Here is a 23,632-nt window from a genome sequence, read left to right on the forward strand (position 1 = left end):
AACCTTTTAGTTTGGGACAAATCTTTTGAGCAACACTTAACTCCTCCCTGGCAGGACACCCAGCACCTAAGAGCTCAGCTGTGTCATCTTTGACTTCTGGTTTAGGTGCCGTCCAGGGAATGGAATCCTCCTCCTCAAAGGGGGAATCTTCAGTGGACGGTGGGGTAGGTGATCATTTCTTACCCATTCTATCCTTGCTTTTAGGAAGTTCTTGGTTCATGGTTTCAGGATCCAAGTTTCCCTGGTCCCTTTGATTTTTGGCCTGAGCCCTTGTCAAAGCAAAGACGTGCCCTGGAATACCCAGCATTGCTACATGGGCTTCCAACTCTACTTCAGCCCAAGCTGAAGTCTCCAAGTCATTCCCTAGTAGACACTCTACAGGTAGGTCTATGGACACTGCAACATTTTTAGGACCAGTAAACCTCCCCCCCGCTTAGATCAACAACTGCCAGGGGTGGCTCACAGTATTGTTGTGGGCAGAAGTCACTTGGTACTGGTGACCAAGTGGGTGTTCCTCAGGGGACACCAGTATTTCAGTCACCATGGTGCCACTGGCACTTGTGTCCTTGTAGGCCTCTGCCTGAACACCATTCATCAAGGGTTGCTGCTTGTACTTATCCATGTTAAGGGGACAAGCAGCAAGAGTGGCAAAGTCAATGCCCCATCAGAGACTAAAACAACCTCAGTTGTTTCCCTAACTAAACCAGCCTCCTCTACACTTCCCAGAGTGAGCCCTGCTACACCCTTGTATTGATTATTATTATTATTCCCATCACTACTGTTATTGAAAGGGTCACTAGAGGTAGTAGTGGGGGTTGTAGTGGTAGGTGGTTTTTCTTAGGGTATGAGCTGTCTCCTGGCCTATGGCCTTTGTTTTTACACATGTAACACCAAGGCTTTTTCATCTGATTGTGAGAGGAAGAGGTTTTAGGCCCACCCCAGGAAGAGTTTTGTGGGCTCATTGAAGACTTGTTTTTAATCTTTGTTCCCACGTTTGTCATGAGATTTACTACCTTCCCTTTTCTTGTCTGTGTCGCCCCCTGTATGAGATTTTCTGTTCACCCTTGTCCTGATCCATTTGTCTGCCTTCTTACCCAATTCTTAGGGAGAGGTCAGATCTGAATCCTCTAGATCCTGGTGCAACACACAGACACACAATTATCAAATATGTGGGGCCTTATTACAACTTTGGAGGACGGTGTTAATCCGTCCCAAATGTGACGGATATACCACCTACCGTATTACGAGTTCCATAGGATATAATGGACTCGTAATACGGTAGGTGGTATATCCGTCACATTTGGGACGGATTAACACCCTCCTCCAAAGTTGTAATAAGGCCCATGCTCTCTCAGAATTAAGATATACAGGCCATCATAATCAGACACTTTGCTGCCATGTAACTATCCTTCCGAAGGTTTAACAGAACAGTCCACAATGTCTATTCAATCTTGTGAGGTCTCTCTTCTGGTCTCCCTGAAACTTTATATTATATTGCTCTTTGTTGAGACCAAACCCATCTAACAGTGCAGACTTAGGGATATTGTTGTCTGCATCCTCTTCTCTGACAATGAGAAGTCTATCTCTCCCCTTGCCAGAGAAGGACAACCAGAGGATAGCAGCCCACTGCCTTTGAGGAACCCTCTGAACTTTACAGGCCCTCTCAAGTGCAGCAAACCACTTATAAATATCATCCCCTACCTTGTAAGATGGAGGGATTTTGTGCAGGTTTCTAGAGTCGAAAGAGTCCTCCCTGACCCTGTGCTCCCTGAAACCTGAGCTGCTGCCACCATGGGGATTTAGCCCCAACCCCTGCCTTCCCCTCTCAACTTTTAAGGCCTCCCTATCTGGGGCTAGCTGTTGCTGCTGCAGCCTCAGCCTGGCTTCCTCCAGTCTCAGTTTCCTTAGCTCCCTGTCTAGAGAGTCTCCCTCTGGATCTGAGCAGTTGGTCCCCTCAGAGACTGAGGTGACATGGGAATGGGCAGAGGAGGATCTGTCCCTAGGCTTACTGACCCTCTCCACTAGCCCTCTGGGTGTAAAGGGGGCCCTACCAGTATGGTCCCCCCCACTTCTTGCAGTGCTTCCAGCTTGTGGGTCTGCTAGGAAACTTGTGATCCTCTGAGGTACCCTGTTGACCCCCCAGATCTAAAAGGTATTTTTCCAGGTCTGAGGGCCTCCTCCTGCTCACCAGCTTGTTCATGGTCATTCTGGAGGAGGAGGAGGCCTAGGAGCAGGCTCTTACTGGGGTTCCTCCCCATGTCATGCTTCCTCTCAGCACACATCCCTTATAATTCCTTAAAGTTCAGGTTCTCATACGGAGAATATATGGCCTCAGAGGGGTGCCCAGTTGTAGACATGGTATGTGTTAGAGTGGTGTAGGGTGTGCCTAACCTCCCTAATTTCTAGGCTCTATTAGGAGGTTTGGAGCAAGGGCTATGCCTAGACCCCTAGCTTACCCAAACACAGAAACTATGTGCCAGATGTAGCACACTTTTGCGAGTTGCAAATGGCCCGATTCGCAATTTGCGAACTCGCAAAATCCGAAATGGGATGCAAAAATCAAATTTCTGAAGTGCAAATAGCGATGCGAGCCATTACCGACTTGCTAAATTTGCGACCTGATTTTGCGGCCTGCAAAGTGGAAGTAGCAATTTGCGAGTCGCAAGCCATATGAAAAAGGCAGTTGCAAATTGCGACTAGTCGCAAAAAGCCCATTTTGCACACCCAAATTACCACTAAGTCAGAGCAGGTGGTAACCAGAACCAAAGTATAAAAGGAGACCCAGAAGGCATCTGGGTTACTAAAAAAATGGCTGAACTGTATGTGATAGCATGGAGGAGGAGAGTCCACGCCGCCCAGCAGAGAAGGAGGAGGAGCCAGAGACAGGAGAGGATATACCAAACTAGGCAGACACTTTTCCAACAAACTGAGGAGAAGATTTATGACAAATATCGACTGAGCAGTGCAGCAATATTAGAATTAATTGAACTACTCAATCCACAGCTTCAACAACAGACAATGCGCAGCAGTGCCATCCCCACACATGTGCAAGTTCTATGTTCACTGCACCTCTTGGCCTCGGGTAGCTATCAGAGGGTGATTGCTGTGGCAGGTGGGGTATCCCAAAGTGCACTCTCACGATTCTTCAGATGGTTCCTAAATGCCATACTCACACACATGTCCAGATACATATACCTACCCAGGAATGAGGTAGAAATAAACAGCACCAAGTTGGACTTCTACAGAATTGCCAACTCCCCCCATGTTGTAGGGTGTGTGGACGGGACACATATACAAATCTGCCCTCCTGCAAATCTGAAATATGTGTTCTGCAATAGGAAATGTACCCACTCACTAAACATCCAGGTGGTATGCGACACCCATAATGTCCTTACTGACATTGTAGCCAAATTTCCAGGGAGTACACATGACTCATACATATTCAGGCACAGTGGGATACACCAAAGACTAGAACGTGGGTGGGGTGTTTGGAGGCGGATATCTATTAGGTATTGGTGAATACACCCTGAAGCCATACATACAGGTCACTGTAGAAACCATCCATGCCCTGGTAACATTGCTTATTGTTGCCAAACAGGTGACAGTGCTTATGCCCTAAGGCCATGGATACTTACCCCGTACCTAACACCTGGCAATGAGAACGAGAGGCGATATAACAGTGCCCATCGGCGGACCAGAACTGTCTTCGAGAGGACCTTTGGATTGTTAAAGGCAAGACTCAGATGCCTCCACAAAAGTGGATGTGCACTCCAGTATGCCCCAGAAACAGCATTCAAGATCTTTGGCACATGTGCAATCCTACACAACATTGCCACCAGACGTGGGCTACATCTCACCCCTGAAGACACAGATTCGGAGGATGAGGAACAAGAGCTACCACACCGACAGCCTGGGGATAGAAGCATTGCAAATCAAGGCAGACAGAGACGCGACCACATTGCAACTCAATACTTTGGCAGGTATGTGGCAACTGTCACCACACTCACAGATGTCAGACAAACAGAGCCAACCTTTTTATTTGTAAACTAAATGATGAAAGAAAAGTGTTGTCTGTTAAGGTCTGTACATGTCCAAACGTAATGAGGACACATTGACATCATGTGCCTCATGACTCATGCTGTCTGATGGCTTACAACCTCCTCCTTGTGCGCCCAGCATGTCTCATCTCAGGTGGGTCAGCTGACCACTGCCGTGCACTTGCACTCCTGGGCACTCGGATGTCACTTGCAGATACACTACTTATTGTGGACCCCTCCTCACTGTCCTGAGGGTTCTCACCTGTGCCCCTGGCCACCTGCCTAGCTTCCATCAAGTCCACTGCGTGGCTGATGCAGCCAAGTCCACGTGCAACATCCCCCACAAAGTGGCCAAGTTCCACCTGTAAACTCACTGTCCGTCTAGACAGGCCAGTAGTGTTTGTTGCAAGACGCCCAATTGAAGCTGCCATGCGGTCGAAGCGTGCCACTGCGCGGCGCTCCCTGCGCCTTGCGCTGCGTCTGTCTGACACCAGTTCCGTCACAAGTTGGCAGATGGCATGGGTGAGATCCCCCACATTTTCATTCAGTCTAGTGAACTGGTTGTTCACTTCATTCAGGCCAGTGGTCATGTTGCTCTCCATTCTGTGCAATGTACTTGATATTGACCGCAATTGTCTGTTTTGCAGGCGCTGACCGTTAAGGAGGGATGCCTCTATTCCTGACATTGCTGCCTCCCCTATCTCCTCCTGGGGCACCGTCTGAACTCAGCGTCTGTGTCTGCGCCTTTGTCGTGCTGCTGGCTCTGGACGACTTGCTGTGGGGCTGGGGCCAGGGGTCGTGTGAGCTTTCCCCATTTACTGCTCTTGTTCCTGAGGGGACTGTGGTGGTGTCCTGCTGGGCCCAGGTATTTCTGCTGCAGCCTCCAGCACTGTCTCTGACCTGTTGTCTCCTCCCTGCATGTTGTCTCTGCTGGGGGTGTCTTGTGGGAGACCTGTGGGACATAGGGAAAACACTGTCAGTCTCTCACATCTGTTTTATTCCTCATAATAAACAATTGCCTATATGCTGTCTACTGTACTACATTGCCCATAATGCACTATTCTAGTGGTTGCTAGACTGGTATAGAGCTAGTCTGGTGGTGCCTGCTGCTGTGTACTGGGAGAATGTGGATACTGCATTTGTAGGTATGAATGCATATCTCATGGTACTCACTTTTGGATGTCCCTGGTGCAGAACTGTCCACTTCTCCCATTCCAAGTACGGCCTCAGGCTCCAGGGTCTGCTCCACCATTTCTTCCATGGCTGTGGGTGGTGGGACGGTGGATGGGCCTCCTCCGCTGCCCTTCATTTCTCTGAGCCGCTCTGCTACCCTCTCCTTTGTCCTGGAGTACAGGTCATACCACCTTTTCTTTATTTCCTCCAGGGTGCGGTGGCTCACCCCTATGGTATTAATCCGGTCCTGGATTTCCAACCAAATCTTCTTCTTTTCTGTGTCTGGGACACTCAGGGCTGTCTTCCCAAACAGTTTGTCATGGTGCTGGCAGCATTCCTCTGTGAGCACCTCCAGTTCTTTGTTAGAAAACTTCAGTTTTCTTCTTCTCCCAGCATTGCCTGTTTCCTCCATAGTAGCAGCAGGTCCTCTCTCCTGGGTGTTGCACAGCAGTTTGGAAAGGGTGTAGTCCTCCCTCCTCCCAGGTGTATTTGAAGACTTCCTGGTTCTGATGTCATCACCCAGAGCCAGGAAGTGAATTTCCAAACTGTTCTGCTGCACCTGCAGGCAATTTTCGGGCCTGTGGCAATTTGTGACACCCTGCTCGCAAATTGCGACCTCGCTTTTAGCGAACTCGCAAAAAGCGACCTCGCTAGAAGCAAACTCGCAAAATGCAGTGCAACATCATTTGCGAGTCGCAAATTAGTGTCGCACTTTTTTCTTGGATCCCATTTTGCGAGTCTGAAATTGCGATTTGCATTGAATCGCAATTTCCGACTCGCTATTTTGTTCCTACCAACATCTGGCCCTATATCCCTGAAACTGGTCTTTCCTGTGGAAAGTACCTGGTGACAGAGTGATAAGGCAATTGCAAGTGCTTATCCCAACACTGCACTAACAATGTAGGAAGCTTGCCTGGTATATGGTGGGGATCTCAGGTACTTACACCTTATACCAGGTTTCCCCCATTAGTGTAGTGTAGGCAGTGTCTAGAAGCCAGCCTCTCTAGAGGTAGCTGTGGATGAGTAGCCAAGGCTTATCTAGGAACGTGCAAAGCTCATGCAATACCACTGTAGTCACACAGGCCCTCATTACAGCCCTGGCGGTCGGTGATAAAGTGGCAGTAATACCACCAACAGGCTGGTGGTAATTACCGCCAAACTATGACCATGTATGAAAGATCTCCGAAAGACAGCCAATGAGCCACACCGACCACTAGGGCGGAAACAACAGCCACCACGGCAGTAGCCACCTACAGCCAGGCAGAAGTCAATTTTCCCCCCACCATATTAAGAACCTGACATCAAAAGTCTGGTGGAAACAGAGCTCAGAAGTGAAAGTACTCACCATTGGAGACACAGGGAATACCCACTCAGCCATGGAACCAGAATTGCATGTATTTTCGATGATATTCTACGTTCTACTCCACCAGGAACACCAACGCCAACAAAGACGACGATGGTGAGTACAGCCACCTAGCACACAAGGGAGGGGGGAGGAAAACAAGATTGACACACACACGCACCACACACACCCCATACACACACCCCATACACACAACCAGATGCCCAAGAAAGCAAGTTACTCACTTTAAATCGGCTGAATAATGCAAGGACAAAAATAATTCACTAAAGTGAGTGTAATAATATCAACTCAGTAGAAAAATAACCTAGCCAATATTACAGATATCTAAAAATGTACAGAAAGAGGGACAAGAAAGCAAGTTACTCCCTCTAAATCAGCTGAATAATGCAAGGACATAAAGAATTCACTAAAGTGAGTGTAATAATATCAACACAGTAGAAAAATAACTTAGCCAACATTACAGATATCTAAAAATGTACAGAAAGAGGGAAACTGCCCAGTCCTCAGGTCGCGTGGGCCACAGGGCAAAGTCCAGTCCCCACTTGTCACCTGCATCAATATGGAAAGAACACTGCAGGGGCATTAGTTGGCAAATAGGCACCTCAGTGGGAGGGGGGGGCACCTCAGCCGGGAGCGAAAAAAAGACCACTGGTTCTGGAGGGGGCAACATGCCCTGTACTTTGTCCTGGGGAGTGCAAGGCCACAATCTCTCAAGTGAGTGTCTCCCACACTAGTTCTGGAGGGGGCAACATGCCCTGTGCTTTGCCCTGGGGAGTGATGGGCCACAGTCTCTCAAGTGGGTGTCTCTCACTCTGAATTTGGAGTGGGCAAAAAGCCCTGTGCTTTGTCCTGGTGATTGCAAGGCCACAGTCTCTCAAGTGGGTGTCTCCCACACTGGTTCTGGAGGAGGCAACATGCCCTGTGTGTTTTCCTGGGGAGTGATAGGCCACTGTCTCTCAAGTGGGTGTCTCCCACACTGGTTCTAGAGGGGGCAACATGCCCTCTGCTTGGTCCTGGGGAGGGATGGGCCACAGTCTCTCGAGTGGGTGTCTCCCACACTGGTTATAGAGGGGACAGCCCGCACAGCTGTCCATGGAGGCAGGACCACATTGCATCCGCTGGTTGTGACGGCTGTACTGTGATGTTGCTGGTGCTGGTGGTGGTGATGGGAGGCTTCTTCACATCCCCTGCACCCTCGGATGGATGCACTGTGGTGTTGCTGGTGGTAGTGGTGGGTGGGTCCTGCACATCCCCTGCACCCTCAGATGGATGCACAACCATGCTTGGTGGTGGGGGCTCTGTGACAGGTGCTGGTGCATGCTCCTGGTCCTTCTTGCCTGCTGGTGCAGGCTCCTGGTCCTTCTTGCCTACTGGTGCAGGCTCCTTGCCCTTCTTCCCTGCTGGTGCAGGTTCCTTGCCCTTCTTGCCTGATGGTGCAGGATCCTTGCCCTTCTTGTCTGCTGGTGCAGGCTCCTTCCCCTTCAGTATATGTGGTCTGGAATCCTTTCCACCATGAATAGGTACGGATGGAACTGGGGCCGTGAACTGTGTGGCTGACATGCTTGGCTGGGTTCATAATAGCCTAGCCATACGTGCAGGATGGGGGAGGGGAAGGGAAGAGGTCAATGGTGGATATGGAAACTTTCTTAGGGACATTGGGGAGGAAAGTGGGAGAAGGAATGGGAGTAGAGGATGACGGAGTGGTTTTTGGAGGTGTCTTCTGGATTTGGGTACAGGTGCATGGTTTATATGCTGATGTGAGGTGGATGGCTGTTGGGTGTCTGAATGCTTGCAGTTGTATACCTTAGGAGGGGGAACAGACACAGTGGGAGAGGACACAGGGGATGTGTACATGGATGATGTGGAGGTGTCTGCCAGTGAGATGTGTGTACTGCTTGGTGAAGATGCTGGTAGTGGATGATGATGCAGTGCATGCAGGTGTGAGTGTGGATCTGACTGGGAGAGAGGTGGTGGAGAGGGAGGAGGGGGAGACAGTGGAGGCAGTGGCTGTTGTAGTCTCTGCAACTATATGTTGTTTACGTGAGTACTTGTGAGATGAAGTGTGGTGCTTCTGTTTGCCTATGACACTCTTGGGTGTTTTCCTGTGTGTATGCTCGTCTGGCTGTGTGCATGGGATGGGTTGGGATAGAGGAGAATGGGACAGGGATGAGGAAGTTGGAGGGGGGATGGTAGAAACAGGGACAGTGGCTGCCATCAGAGAGGAGGCCAGAGCCTGGATTAGGCTCCCAATCTAGTGTGAAAGCCCTCGAGGAATGCATAAGATTGTTGCATCTGGGCTGCCAGCCCCTGGATGGCATTCACAATGGTTGACTGCCCTACAAAGATGGATCTCAAGAGGTCAATAGCCTCCTCACTCAGGGCAGCAGGGCTAACTGGGGCAGGGCCTGAGGTGCCTGGGGCAAAGGAGATGCCCACCCTCCTGGGTGAGCAGGCATGGGCAACTCGATGAGGGGCTTCTGGGAGGGGCGTGCTGGTACAGGGGGTGGCAGCTGTAGCTGGTGTGGTCACAGAAGTATCTGCCACCACCAGGGAGCTTCCATTGGAGGAGGTATCTGTGTCTGAATTGTCCCCTCCAGTCTCCACCGTGGTGCCCTTAGCATCGGTGGACTCTGCCTCCTGAATCCTGTGGGATGCAGCTCCCTCTGGCATCGGTGCCTCTGCTCCTCTGCCAGGTGATGCTAATGCACATAAGGACAGGATGACAAAACATGAAATGGGGGAGAAAGACAAACAATACACTGGATCAATGGCTGCACCAATACCACCGCTGGCGTACACAGCACCCTCACTCACATGGAACAGGCCTACACACTATGCATTGCACCACCTCTGATATTGCTAGGCACTAAGGCATGAGGAGGAGCACACACCGCCAAATGCAGCACACCTGGGACTCATGCAGCCATAACCAGTAGTGAATGTTTACAAGCTAGGTAGGCAGGATTATCCCTTCAGAACCCTAGCCACCAGAGGACATACACTGCTCTGTCAGGCTTTGCCTAGGGGCACCCGATGACACACATCCACCACCTGGATACCACCCCACCAGCCGTAAGTTGTAATGATAGTCACTGTATTCCCCCATTGTGGCTGCTGTGATGCCCTCAAGCAGCCATCCAGCTCTGGATAGTCCATCGCCAGTATGCTGGCCATCAGGGGGGTCAGGGTTCCCTGGGCACCCCTTCCTCATTGGGAGGCCATCTCCAGCTGGGACTTTGCCGTCTTCCGTGCCCAGTATCTTAGGTCCTCACTACATTTCTGACAGTGGGTGCTCCACCTGCCATAGACCCCCAGGGTCCACACCTCCTTGGCCATGGCACGCCATATACCCTTCTTTTAATGGGCGCTGACCTGCAGAGGCAATACACACAGGAAAACAGCATTAGACATATATGGCTGCCGTACCCATTTCCATCACCATTGGCACATACATATCCCAATACCCCAGCACACAGAATGTGCACCGCAAAGAAGACATCCACGCCCTCTCACATCGAGGCCTTCACACACACAACTCCATGCATTCATGCCACATGCATCATGCCCACAGTGTTTTCACCTGTTGGTCTGGAGGCCCATACAGCAGTCCGTACTGGGGTAGGACCCCATCCACCAGTCTCTCCAACTCCTCTAAAGTGAAGGCTGGGGCCCCTTCCCCGGTCACACGTGCCATGGTAGGTTCGAGACACAGGTCACAGCAGCACATGCAGTGTAGGTCCACTCCTATGGAAGGTCAGGTAGCAAGTGAGGAATATGATAGAAAATGGTAGTCACGTCCATGGCTGTGCATACCGTCATCTCCAACGTAGATCACCATTGGCCCCTGTACCCCATAGGGACCAGTATTAACAAAAGAGGAGTTGCACGGCGGTTCCGACCGCCTCCAGCCACTGCACACGTCAGTGGAATTACCTCACTTCCACCTGTCCCTCCACACAGGACAGGCGGACGCCATTTCAGGGGGGGCAACCCTATAGATTCATGCTGCATCACAGGAGAAATAGGCACATCCTGGACAATTCACATTGACCCATTAAAAGTTTAAAGATTAAAAACTACTGTTGTGGCTCCATTGTTCAGTTGATGACAGCCTCCTAATTCTTGCAACACTGGAGGGCAGGCATATTATCCTCACCTATGGACTGAACAGGGCCACAATCACAGAGCTGTGTGCCCAATTGGAGCCTGACCTAATATCTGCTATCAGTCACCCCACTGGGTTCCCCCCTCTTGTGCAAGTGCTATCTGCACTCCATTTCCTGGCAACTGGTTCTTTCCAAGTGACAGTGGGCTTGGCAGCAGGAATGTCACAGCCAATGTTCTCCTCCAGGTTGTGGATTTCGCCACAGTGAAGGCTGAGTTTTATGCGATGGGACATATCCCCAACATAATTGGGGCGATTGATGGTACACATATTGCATTTGTCATCCCCCCCTGCCAGAATGAACAGGTGTTCAGGAATAGTAAGAGTTTACACTCCATGAATGTTCAGGTGGTGTGCTTGGTGGACCAGTACATTTCCCACATCAATGCTAAGTATCCTGTGTCGTTGCATGATGCCTTTGTCCTAAGAAATAGCAGCATTCCAAATATGAGGGCCCAACCCCAGAGGCACAGGGTGTGCCTAATAGGTGAGCCCTGGTTCCCAGCGAGTAGATGTTGGTTTATGGGTATGGTGTGGGCCATATAGGATAGTGTGTGTCTAAATGTTGTCCCTCAATATTTGCAGGCTCTGGTTACCCAAACCTATCATGGCTGCTGACTCCTGTGAGGAATGCCAGGACAAGGGCAGAAGAACGTTATAATGAGGCACATGGGCAAACGAGAAGGATCATTGAAAGGACCTTTGGCCTCATGAAGGCCAGGTTCCGGTGCCTCTATCTAACAGATGGATCCCGGTGCCATTCACCCAAGAAGGTCTGCCAGATAGTAGTGGCATGCTACATGTTGCACAAACTGGCCCTCAGATGCCATGTCCCTTTTCTTCAGGAGGAAGAGACTGGAGATGCCCATGTGGCAGCAGTAGACCCTGTGGACAGTGAGGATGAGGAGGCAGAGGATGAGGATGATGTCCCTTTTCTGCCGGAGGAAGAGACTGGAGATGCCCATGTGGCAGCAGTAGACCATGTGGACAGTGAGGATGAGGAGGCAGAGGATGAGGATGAGGACAACAGAACATCAGTTATGTGACAATACTTCCAATGACACACAGGTAGGACAGTGTAACTTTACATTTCAATGACATTGGTTGTAATCTGTGTGGCAATGGCATGCTGATATTTCCCACCTCTATGCCCACTTACTGTTCCCTCTGGCAATTCATTTTGCAGATGTTGGTGACTTGACATATACTCCTGGTGTGATCACAACAGCCAGCTACAGGTCATTAATCTATGCTCATTCTATGTACAGTTAATTTGCAATGTGTGTACCTGTTTCAAACAATACATATTTGAGAAACATGACATACTCAAAATCGATTTTTGTCTAAGGGTGTTTGTTGAAGTACTAACATACAGGGGGAAAGTGCAATGGAATGGGGTGATGATGGAGGAAAGTCCAGGATATTGTTCCAGTCTGTTTGTAGCACAGGTGCATTGTCCAAGGGGACATAGGAAGGGGAGCAATGGCAGTTCAAGGTGGACAGGGTGATGGAGTGGGACACAAGGCGGACAATCAGGAGAGTCTCAATTTCTGGTGGGGACTATGGCAAGTGTCTCTGGCTTCTGTCTGGATTGCAGGGAACGTTGGCTGGGTGGTTCACCATCTGAAGGGTGAGAGGTGCTGGTGGCCTGTGAGTCCGGTGGCAGGGCCTCCTGGCCACTAGCAGAAGTGGAAGGTTGTTCAGATGTCTGGCTAGTGGAAGGGACCCATTGGTGTGAGACTGCCTCCCTCACAATGTTGGCCATATCAGCCAGCAACCCTGCTATGGATATCAGGGTGTTGTTAAGGGCCTGCAAGTCCCCCCCGATCCCCTGGTACTGTGCACCCTGCAGCCGCCTGTTCTCCTGCACGTTGTCCTGGATCTAGCCCATCGTGTCCTGGGAATGTTGATAGGCTCACAGGATCTCAGAGAGTGCCTCCTGGAGAGTCAGTACCCTGGGCCTGTCCTCTCTCTGGCGCCCAGCACTCCTCTCAGTTTTCCTGTTGCCTGTGCCTCTGTCCCCTGAACCGTGTGCCCACTGCCACTGACCCCAGCTCCCTGAATGTTTTGTGTGCGGGTGTGACCTGGGGTTCCCTGTAGAGGTGGGAACACTGCTGATTGATGTCTCCTGGGGACAGAGGTGTGGGTACGCTGGGTGGGTGCTGTGGTGTTGGAGCCTGATGGGGGAGGCTCTGTGGTGGTGTGTGACTGGGTTTGGGTAACCGGCTGTCTAGTGGTCCCTGATGGGCCAGGTAGGTCGTCCAGATCCTGAAGACCAGAGTTACTGTCATCACTGTGGGCCTCTTCTGTTGGCGGACTGGATATTGCTGGCTCCTCCTCTCCGGTGACATTAGCTGGGGTACCTGTGGGGATGTAAATGAAGTGTTATGGTTAATGTTTCTGACATATTGTAGATCCATGGCTTCCCCTCTATGGTTGGATTTGGTCTGCCAGCTTTCACTTGTGTATGCTAGTGCATGGTAGGATTGTTAGCTCTCTATGGTGTGCATGCTTTAATGATGAGTGTCCATGCAGGGCTGTGAGGGGTGTCCATTCATTGGTACAGCATGCAGGGCTTGGCATTGGGATGAGTGACATGTGAGGGTGGAGTGTGTGGGATATAGTGGAGTGATGGGGGAGACGGTGAGGGGGTGAGAAGGTATGTAGTTATGGGGGGTGATAGTAGTAGAGAGTTGACTTACCAGAGTCCATTCCTCCTCCAACTCCTGCCAGGCCCTGAGGATGCAGTATTGCCAAGACTTGCTCCTCCCATGCTGGGAGTTGTGGGGGAGGAGGTGGGGATTCACCACCAGTCCTCCGTATATCGAGCTGGTGTCTTGCTGCTATGGAACGTACCTTCCCCCGTAGGTCGTTCTACCTCTTCCTGATATCATCCCTAATTCCTGGGTGCTGTCCCACAGCATTGACCCTGTCCATGATTCTCTGCCATAGCTCCATCTTCCTAGCTATAGATATCTGCTGCACATGTGCTCCAAATAGCTGTGTCTCTACCCTGACAATTTCCTCCACCATGACCATTAGCTCCTCCTCGGTGAAACGGGGGTGTCTTTGTGGTGACATGGGTGTTATGTGAGGTGTGTTGGTGAGGGTGTATTGGGTAATGTGTTGGGGTGTGTGATGTGGAGTGTGTGAGTGGTGTGTAGGTGTGAGTAGTGTGTGGCTCTAGTTGTGTCAGTGGTCTTGGTGTCTCTCTGTTGGCAATGAATTGTATTTGTAAAGGGTTGTGGGTAATGTGGGTGTGTGTTTCATAGTGGGGTGGGTGTGTGGGTGTGGTGTGTGTATGGGTAGAACCAAAAAAATGGGGGGATAGGGAGAAATAATGGTCCAGTGTATAATCTCCCTCAATTAATACAATCAACAACAATCACGATACCTGTTCCAAACGAAAGGGGACAGGAGGAAAAGAACAAGGGAGTCCTAATCTTTAGGAGCAATAAACCTCACACACCCGAATGGGTGTCATGCTTCATCATCGGAGTTGCTCCTCGTCAGACTGGCGCTGCAATGTCTGACGGGCTCCCCCCGAAGAGGGGCTCTTTGCCGGAGATTTTGTTTTCTTGATGATGCCCAAAAGTGGGTTTGGAGAGGTAGAGGAGAAAGAAGAAGGGAATATTATAGAATAAAATGATTAGGACTCCTTTGTTCTTTTCCTCCTGTCCCCTTTCATTTGGAACAGTGTATCGTGATTGTTGTGTGTGTATGGGTGTCAGGTGTGTGTTGTTTAAATTGGCCAATGTAGTGTTGTTTTGTCTGTGGGTGACCATTGTGGGCGACGGTATGTACCGCCAATGGTTTACCGCTGTTGAATGTCTGTCATGGTGATTCGTGGGTCATAATGTGTTGGGCGTTATTCTGTTGTCGTAACAGTCTGGGTTTTGATACCACCACTTAATCTCTGACCTTTGGTCTAGTGGGTTTGTGTGTGTGGCTGAATTCTGTCACATTGGTGTGTGTGTGTGTGTCATAATATGGTGAACGGATATCCGCCACCGTGGCAGTAAGTTGGCGGCTGTCAGCATAGGGGTAAGTGGGATTTACTGCCAATGTCATAAAGAAGGCCACAGTGTTTACACACATGAAGGAAGACACTCAGTGTTACAAAAATAAAGGTAAAACAGCACCAAAAATACTTTAGAGACAAATACTCCCTTAAGGGGTATGTATACACCAGGATATATATACTAGTTGTGAGAAATAGTTAGAAAACATTGCAAACAGTGTAAAACACAACAGAGGATAGTGGCCCTAGGGTGAGCACAAACCATATACTAAAATAATGGAATCCAAGAGTTTAACCCCCACCTAGGTAAGTGTGTAGAAGGGTGCTTGGGGTACTAGGTAAGCACATAGGAAAGTACCACAACACCCCCCAGCGACCAGTAAAGCAGAAGTAAATCACTAGAATTTCCCTAAAATACCCACTGAGAAGAAAAGAAAAGAATTGCAAAACCAAGAGGTGACTGCAAGAAAGCAACTGTGGATTCCCGAAGAGGAAGACTTGTGGAAAGAGGGGACCAAGTCCAGAAGATGCAGCAGAGTCCAGTGGGGGCAGGAGTCCCTACCCACCAAGCTGAGGATGGAGGAGATGGTCCCTGGAGGATGCAGGTGACATCCCATGCTGGAAGGAATCTTGCAATCAGGTTTGTGTGTTTGGATTCCACCAACAAGCCTTGGCACTGGGAAAACTTGCGGTTAGCCGAATGTGGTGCTGCCGGGGACCAGCAAGGCCAAGGAGAACTCAGCCCAGTAGTGGGAGTCAGAAGTTGGCCTCAGCATCACAGAGAGTCCACAGAAGCACAGACAGCTCTCACAGGACTCCCACAGGATGGGGACACAGAAGTTGCAAAAGGAGCCCACACAGCACTGCAAAAAGAAGTCCCACGCTGAAGGAGAGCCACTCAGGGAGCTGTGCATCACAGATAGGAGTGCTGGGGGCTAGAGCTACATGAAGCCTGAAGACCCCCTGGAAGAAATGCTAACAAGCCTTGGCAGCTGCAAAAGAAATGGTGCACTGGGGTACTGTCCTGCGTGTGAAGGCAAAGGCTTACCTCCACCCCAGTTGGACAGCTGGTAGAGAGGACCGATGGGACCACTTCTGACTTCCACCCAAGATGCAGGATCCACGCATGCAGGAGATGGGATCCACACAACCGGTCGTTGTTGCTGTTGGGGCCTGCAGATGCAGGGGAGTCACTGCTTCACTCCAAGGAGAATTAATTCTTCTTTCCTGTTCAGACTGAAGATGGGCTGTCCTCAAAGGATGCATGACCGGGGATATGTTGCAGAAGCTGGAAGAAGCTGTGGAAACAATGTTGCAGGTGAAGTTTTCATCTTTGTTGCAGATTGTTGGGTCCTGGAGAGTCCTGATACAGTTTCTTTGGTAAAAAGTCGAAGTGGAGGTTGCAGAGGAATCCTGCTGGACTATTGCAAGCTGAATCAGTGACCATCCTTCAGGAGTTGGCTCTGATGGGGGCGTGGCCGCGCAAAGGAAGATGGCGCACGCATAAGTTAGGAGCTACGGAGGAGCCTACAAATAATCCTGTTAAATCTACACCCAGCCCTGGGGGCAAACCGCAAGAGCTGTGGAGAGCACTGCAAAACCGTGGAGCCCGAACGGAGCGAGGCTGAGAGGCTCCGGTGCAGGTTGGGGAACTTCAGAGCTGTCTGCTTGGCGGGCCCAGTGCAGCCGGGGACCCGAGTATGAGGACGCGGCCAGCGCTGAGATGACCGGCGGCGCTCCAGGAACAGGAGGGACCGGGAGCGGAGCGGCTTAGCGGGTGACGGCGCTGGGGCCAGAGGGCGCTCGCTGGACCGAGGGAGTGCCGAGGGCGTGCTGCGGAGACTCGAGGAGCGAGCCCCAAAGAAACACAGCAGCAAGGAGGCGGGCGGAGCCAGTGGGCCCCGTTCGCCGGACAATCGGCACCTGCCCCCGGAGTCGGGGCAGAGAGAACACGGGATCTGACCCTCTGGACACATAAGAAATTCACGGGGCTGCACTGAGGAACAAAAAGGAGATGGCGGAGGCCTGAAATCGGCGCCCCGGAGTAGGGTGAGTGTTGCAAGTGATTCTCCTGGCACTCCGGCGGAGCCCCACTGGAACACACCTGCGCCCCCAAAGATCAGCACCCTGAAGGGGGCACTTAAATAAGTAAATAAATATATAATAAACAGAGAGAGAGAAACCCCGGCGTGCGGTGGCGTAACCTGGTCCGAACAGGAGAGACCGGGAGCGGAGCAGCTTAGCAGGTGACGGCGCTGGGACCAGAGGACGCTCACTGGGTCGAAGGAGTGCCGAGGGCGTGCTGCGGAAACCAGAGGAGAGAGTCCCAAAGAAACACAGCAGCAAGGAGGCGGGCGGAGCCAGTGGGCCCCGACCGCCGGACAATCTGCACCTGCGCCCGGAGTTGTGGCAGAGAGAACACGGGATCTGACCCTCTGGACACATAAGAAATTCACTGGGCTGTACCGAAGAACAGAAAGGAGATGGTGGAGACCCGAAATCGGCGCCCCGGAATAGGGTGAGTGTTGCAAGTGATTCTCCTGGCACTCCGGCGGAACTCCGTTGGAACACACCTGCGCCCCCAAAGATCAGCACCCTGAAGGGGGCCCTTAAATAAATAAATAAATGTATAATAAACAGAAAGAGAGTAACCCCGGCGGGCGGTAGCGGAACCTGGACCAAAGGGAATTCCGGCCTTGAACGGCGACGAGTAAAGAGACACCGACCATCTGTGTGATCCCGGCAGGCCTGGTACGAGAAGTTGCCGAGGGGTGTCGGAGGCGGAGAACGAAGAGAGAGGCCAAAAGGAAGCCTGCGAGATCCCAGTAGGTGGTCCTTCCCGGGTGCCAGATGTCCCCTAAGAATCGCCACAAATGTAAAATAAAAACCAATATGACACCCACTGAACTCAAAGAGGGAGAGCCGCTGGACCCTCCCCAGCTTAAAGTGCAGGACACCTTAGATAAGATCCTGGGTGCAATTGAGGTCGCTAAAACTACTCTACAACGTGACATTAACCAGGTCGCAGTTGAAGTTGGCCTGCTGAGGGCGGACCACCACAAGTTAGTGGATAGAGTAAAAGACACAGAGAATGTCTTGGCTGAAATTGCACCGCAACAAAAAGACCTAAAAGCCGAGGTGACATGCCTAGTAGATAGGGTTGCGCACCTAGAACAAAGAGCAGAGGGCGCGGAAGGCAGAAGCCGCAGAAACAACGTGCGAGTGGTGGGCTGCCGGAGGGGGCCGAAGGAGCGAACATATTGAAGTTTCTAGAGGAATGGTTGCGTACGGTCGTGGCCCCGGAGTGCCTGACCCCATTCTGCACCTTGTAGCGGGTGCACCGGGTGCCTTTGAGGCCTTTGGCGCCGGGTCGTCCTCCGCGTGTGGTGATCGCCAGACTCCTACACTATAGAGACAGGGATATTCTTCTACAAAGAGCCAGAGAAGCGGGCCCTTTTAAAGTTGCGAACAGGGAGGTGACACTTTTCCCCGACTTCACACTGGATGTTCAAACCAAGCGAGCCTCATTACTGACAGTCAAGAGGGCCTTGAGAGAGGAAGGAATCCAATACTCCCTCCTTTTCCCGGCAAAACTAAAGGTGACTATGGATGGTAAGACCACCTTTTTCCAGACTCCCGAGGAGGCGTGGGACTGGCTGGAGGCCCGATGGACCCAAATGGTGCGACACGCAAATGGGGGAGTACGCCGGGGCTCGGGAAGACGACGAACCAGGAACCGACCCCGCTAGGCACCAACCCAGTCGCAAAAGGAAATGGGGAAAAAAGCGGCACTAGAGGCTGCTGCCTCCATGAGCAGAGAGGAGTCGCCCCCCAGGGACTCAGGCGGAGAGTCGGACGGCACGGTGATGTCCTCGGTGGACGGGTCGAGCTGCTCGGTGCAGGTACCAAGGGTGACCCCCCAGACGGCGGATGAGCTTGGGTAATCGAAAAAGCAGCGCAGCCCTGAGGTGGAGATGGACAGCGATCTGGTGGCCCCTCCGGGCGTGGTCCCCCCCACCAGAATCTCGTCCATTATGACAGTATGGCGAGAACTAGAGTTGACAGTTTGACTGAGTTGCACAGTTGCACAATATTTCGGGCAGCCTTCTGTTTAGGGAGCGCCCTGGGGAAGGGGAGTTGAGGTTCAAGATTGTTAGTTTTGATGGCGCTCTGCAGTAGGTGGGTTGTTATGAATAGACATACAGTCAGACACAGAAGGTCTCAGGCCAATGGGGCGGGTCAAGAAGGAAATGTTGCGAATGTCCTTCCGATATTGCAGAGTATATTATGCTAACATGGAATGTCGGGGTTGGGAACACCAAACAAAAGACACAAAACTCTGTCCTACCTAAAAATGAGGGGTATCCAAGTGGCGTTGCTACAAGAGACCCACTTAGCAAAGGGGGAAGCAGAAAAGATAAGGCGAAGATGGAGGGGTCAGGTGTATGCCACAGAGTATTCTGCATACGCTAGGGGGGCGCTGATATGGATACGTGCTGGGGTTCCCTTTGCAGTAGAATCCACCAATATTGACCAAGAAGGCAGATAAATGGTTTTAGAAGGAAGGTTACACGGTGTGCCAATTACCTTGAGTTGCATTTATGCCCCCAACCAGGACCAGATCCCCTTTATGACACCGCTATCTGGTCAACTCACGAGTCAGCGGGGGGAGGCCTCTTGATAGGGGGAGACTTTAACAGCGTGTTAGATATAGAACTAGACCGCTCCACCCCGCCACTATCTGGGGCAATGACAAGCAGAGTAGCCCAAAAACTTAGAGAATGGCTAGATGCATGGGAATTATTAGACATATGGCGTGAGCAACACCCTGCCGAAAAAGATTATTCATACTACTCAGGACTCCACAGGGTACACACAAGAATTGACAGGGTGGTTTGTACAGCAACACTGATGCAGGGGATGGTCCACTCTGAATACCTGGGACGCATGCTCTCTGACCATAATCCTCTACTGCTGACCTGGAGAGTGAAGGAGGTTAGGCCCCCCATCCCAATGTGGCGATTGGCCCCTGGAGCCTTAGAGGACCAGGTGTACAGGGATGACCTTTGTCTCTTCCTGGCTGACCATATTAAAATTAACGAGGGAGCCACTGACTCTAGATCCGTTGAGTGGGAGATCCTTAAAGTGACAACCAGAGGATACTGTATGGGACAGACGACGGGGGTAGACGAACGCTGGAATGTGAACTGACCAGACTCGAGAAGGAAATACATGAGGGGGAACGGAGACAGGGAACAGATGAGCAGGAAAGGGAAAAGTATGCCCAGGCACGGAGAGACCACTCCCAGGTTGAGGAACAACTTAGATGCCATAGTGTGCAAAACTATATGGCCTCATTACACTCTGAGGAGGGGAGATCAGTCAGAATGCTGGCGTGGCTGGTAAGACCTGGAGGGGAAGTAGAGCCTATCACCAAGGTGATAACCATGGAGGGAGAGGGAAGATACAGTCCGAACACTATAAATGACGCTTTCATGGAATACTATGCTCATATATATAGGAAACCCAGGGAGCTTGACGAACCTGCTCTTGGGGCGTATCTGCAGCAACTCCCATTGCCAACGCTGACAATTGAGGAACGGGAGGAGCTGGGGGCAGCTGTGACAGCAGATGAGATAAGGAATGCCATATCGCAATTAGCGCCCGGGAAGACACCGGGGACGGATGGCTTACCATTGGATTTCTATAAGAAATACGAAACCTTACTGGCCCCCAGACTGGTGGAAGTGTACTCTGAGGCATTGAGCCGGGGTGTGCTGCCGGCCACACTGAGGGAAGCATTGGTGGTCCCACTGCCCAAGTCTAAAGCTAGAGAGACATCTGTTGCTAACTTTCGCCCCTTGTCAATACTGAACAATGATTTTAAAATACTTAGCAAAGTCTTGGCCAATCGGCTGCTCGGCCACATGCCCAAGCTGATACACGAGGATCAGAACGGGTTTGTCCCGCACCAGAGCACGTCCCTTAACTTGAGACGACTATTTGCCATTCTACATATGCCCAGGGAAGCGAAACCTTTGACTGCGGTACTACTCGCCGTGGACTTCGAAAAAGCCTTCGATTCAGTTAGATGGGACTACCTAAGGACAGTGATGAGAAAGATGGGGTTGGGAGAGGGTTGGGTAAAGTGGGTGGACCTGCTATATGCGTCCCACCTGGCTAGAGTGAGGACAGGCAAGACGGTATCGGACACCTACCCTACCCAATCCACAGGGGCACTAGGCAGGGTTGCCTTCTATCGCCACTATTATTCGCACTGGCCATCGAGCCCCTGGCAGCCCAACTACGAAGGGATGGCAAGGGCAGAGGGATACAATGGGGACAACCGGAGCACATCATTTCCCTTTATACAGATGATATACTTATCTACCTCGGGGACGGAGAGACAGGACTCCCCTGGGCTCTAGATGCCCTGGAGCACTTTGGGTCCTTATCGGGACTGCGTCTCAATAGGGGCAAAACATATGTTTTTCCCATGCTAGCGGGATGTGACCGGCCTGTTTCGTGCCCCGAGGATGTAGGCTGGGCGCCGAGGACATTTAAGTACCTGGGGATACAGCTGTTCCACGAGGTGGGGGACCTCCATGATGGCAATCTTGGGAGGGCACTCCGCTCCCTACGTTCCTCAGTAAAGTTCTGGCGCTCTCTGAGGCTAACCATAATGGCCAGAGTTGCACTGTCCAAAATGATAGTCCTGCCCCAGTTACTTTACTATTTCGCAAACCTGCCGCTGCTGGTCAATTCGGCGTGGTTCCGCGAACTTAAAACGCTGATCAGGGAGTTTATATGGGACGAAGGCCGTAGACATATGGCACTTTCGATTCTTTGTAGGCCGACACACATGGGGGGCCTGGGAGTCCCTGACTTTGAGTTTTATTATTTAGCATCACAATTGCAGTGGATTGCGGCGTGGATGGGAGGAAAGGGGCAATTGGATAGATACACTGTTCAAGGAGAAATTGGAATGGAACGAATCATTGGGCGGATGGTGAATATGAAAGTGACCAAGCGTGCGGACAGTATGATGACAAGAGTAGCGGCAGCATGTTGGAATAAAAGTACGAGAAGAGTAGGGATGGGACAGCCTTATTCCCCGGAGCTCCCACTCTCAGTACTGGGGGACGGAACAGATGAGAGGAATCTGGTGGGCTTTGGCCTCGGACCCTGGAGGAAAGCGAGAGTGGAGACAGTCGGAGCGCTGTTTCGAGAGGGGGTGCTGAGGTCCTTTTCGGACTTAACAGAAATGGGCGTCCCAAGGGGACAGTTTCTCCAGTATAGGAAACTAACACACACCCTTAAAGAGCACTGGGGAACGATCAATGCAGAGCCCCCTACCCACAGAGTACTACACTTACTACTAACGTCTGGTGGGGAATCTCACTTAATTGCTAGGATCTACAGGTCCCAAAATGATAAATCAGTCGATGCACTACAGCCCGAAGAGAACAGTGGGAAAAGACAGTGAGCAGGGAATTAACAGATGCGGAGTGGGGCAGGGCACTGGCATATCCTCGGATGGTATCCAGAAACACCCGGTTGAGATACATACAGTACAACTATATGCACAGAACGTACCTCACCCCACACAGACTGACAATAATTTATGGGGGAACCCCCAAGACATGCCCTAGATGTGGAAATGTAACTGCAGATTTTGACCATATGGTATGGAACTGCCCAGAGCTCGAGAGGGGCTGGGCTGCAGCGCTGGCAGACCTGGAACAAGTGCTGGAGGTGGAGATTGGGCTATCCCCAACGTCATGCTTACTGGGTTTGAGGGCGCATGCGCCTCTAGGGAAAGTGAGGGGACGCTTCCTGGACCTGGCACTTGTTCTCTATAGGAGACGAATCACGATAGGCTGGAAATCTCCCAGCTGCCCATCGGCGAGCGAATGGAGGCAGGATGTGTCAAGATGGGCTCAAGCAGAATTGCAAGTGTTGAAAAGTGAGGAGGCAATGAGTAACACCCACCACGGCTGTGAATGTAGCCTGTTTGAAATAGCGCCATCAAGTTAAAATAATAAGTAGTTTTAGAGAAGTTTGCGATACGGACAAGCGGGCACTCCAGGTTAAATGCGACCACAGGATAGGGATGTACCCCTAAGACACGAAACAACCTAGGCACATTGCATCCCCAAGGAAACTGTACACATCTAAGATAAAAAGAAATGCGGTGGGAGCATTAGAAAATGCAGGAATATGTTGTATATTCAATGATCAATTATATGCACTAAATGGAAACCTGTTGATGCCATCAAGAATGTTGCAGATGTAATGCAGTAAAAGTTAATAAAGATATATATTAAAAAAAGGAGTTGGCTCTGATGTCACCTGCCTGAAGTGGCACTCAGATGCTCCCATAATTCCCTGCCAACCTTGGATTCAAGATAGCAAAACCCAGGGACTGGTCACTCCCCTTTCCATTGTCAAGTTTCATGACAGAGCAGGGACTGGAGGTCCTTGAATCAGTGCAGATTGGTTTATACACGGAGGACACCAAATGTGCCCTTCAAAGCATACCAGTGGCTTGGGGAGGCTACCCCTCCCAAGTTCAGTAACACCTATTTCAAGGGGAGAGGGTGTAACACCCCTCTCCAAAAGGAAATCTTTTGTTGTGCTTTCCTGGGCTTGAGCTGCTCAAGCAACAGGAGGGCAGAAATGTGATCTGTGAGGTTGCAGCAGCTTAGGCGGCCTGGAAAACCTGAGAAGGCTGTAGGAGAAATGCTGGGGATCCTCTAAGTAGACACCAGAGTGCATGGAATCATATAACTAAGACTAGCAAACGTATTGGGGTATGATTCCAACAAACATGCCTAGGTTTGGAGTTACCCTTATGTAACTGGACATAGGTA

The sequence above is a fragment of the Pleurodeles waltl genome, chromosome 2_1 (genome assembly GCF_031143425.1).
Source record: "Pleurodeles waltl isolate 20211129_DDA chromosome 2_1, aPleWal1.hap1.20221129, whole genome shotgun sequence".
In the NCBI taxonomy this organism is placed as follows: Eukaryota; Metazoa; Chordata; class Amphibia; order Caudata; family Salamandridae; genus Pleurodeles; species Pleurodeles waltl.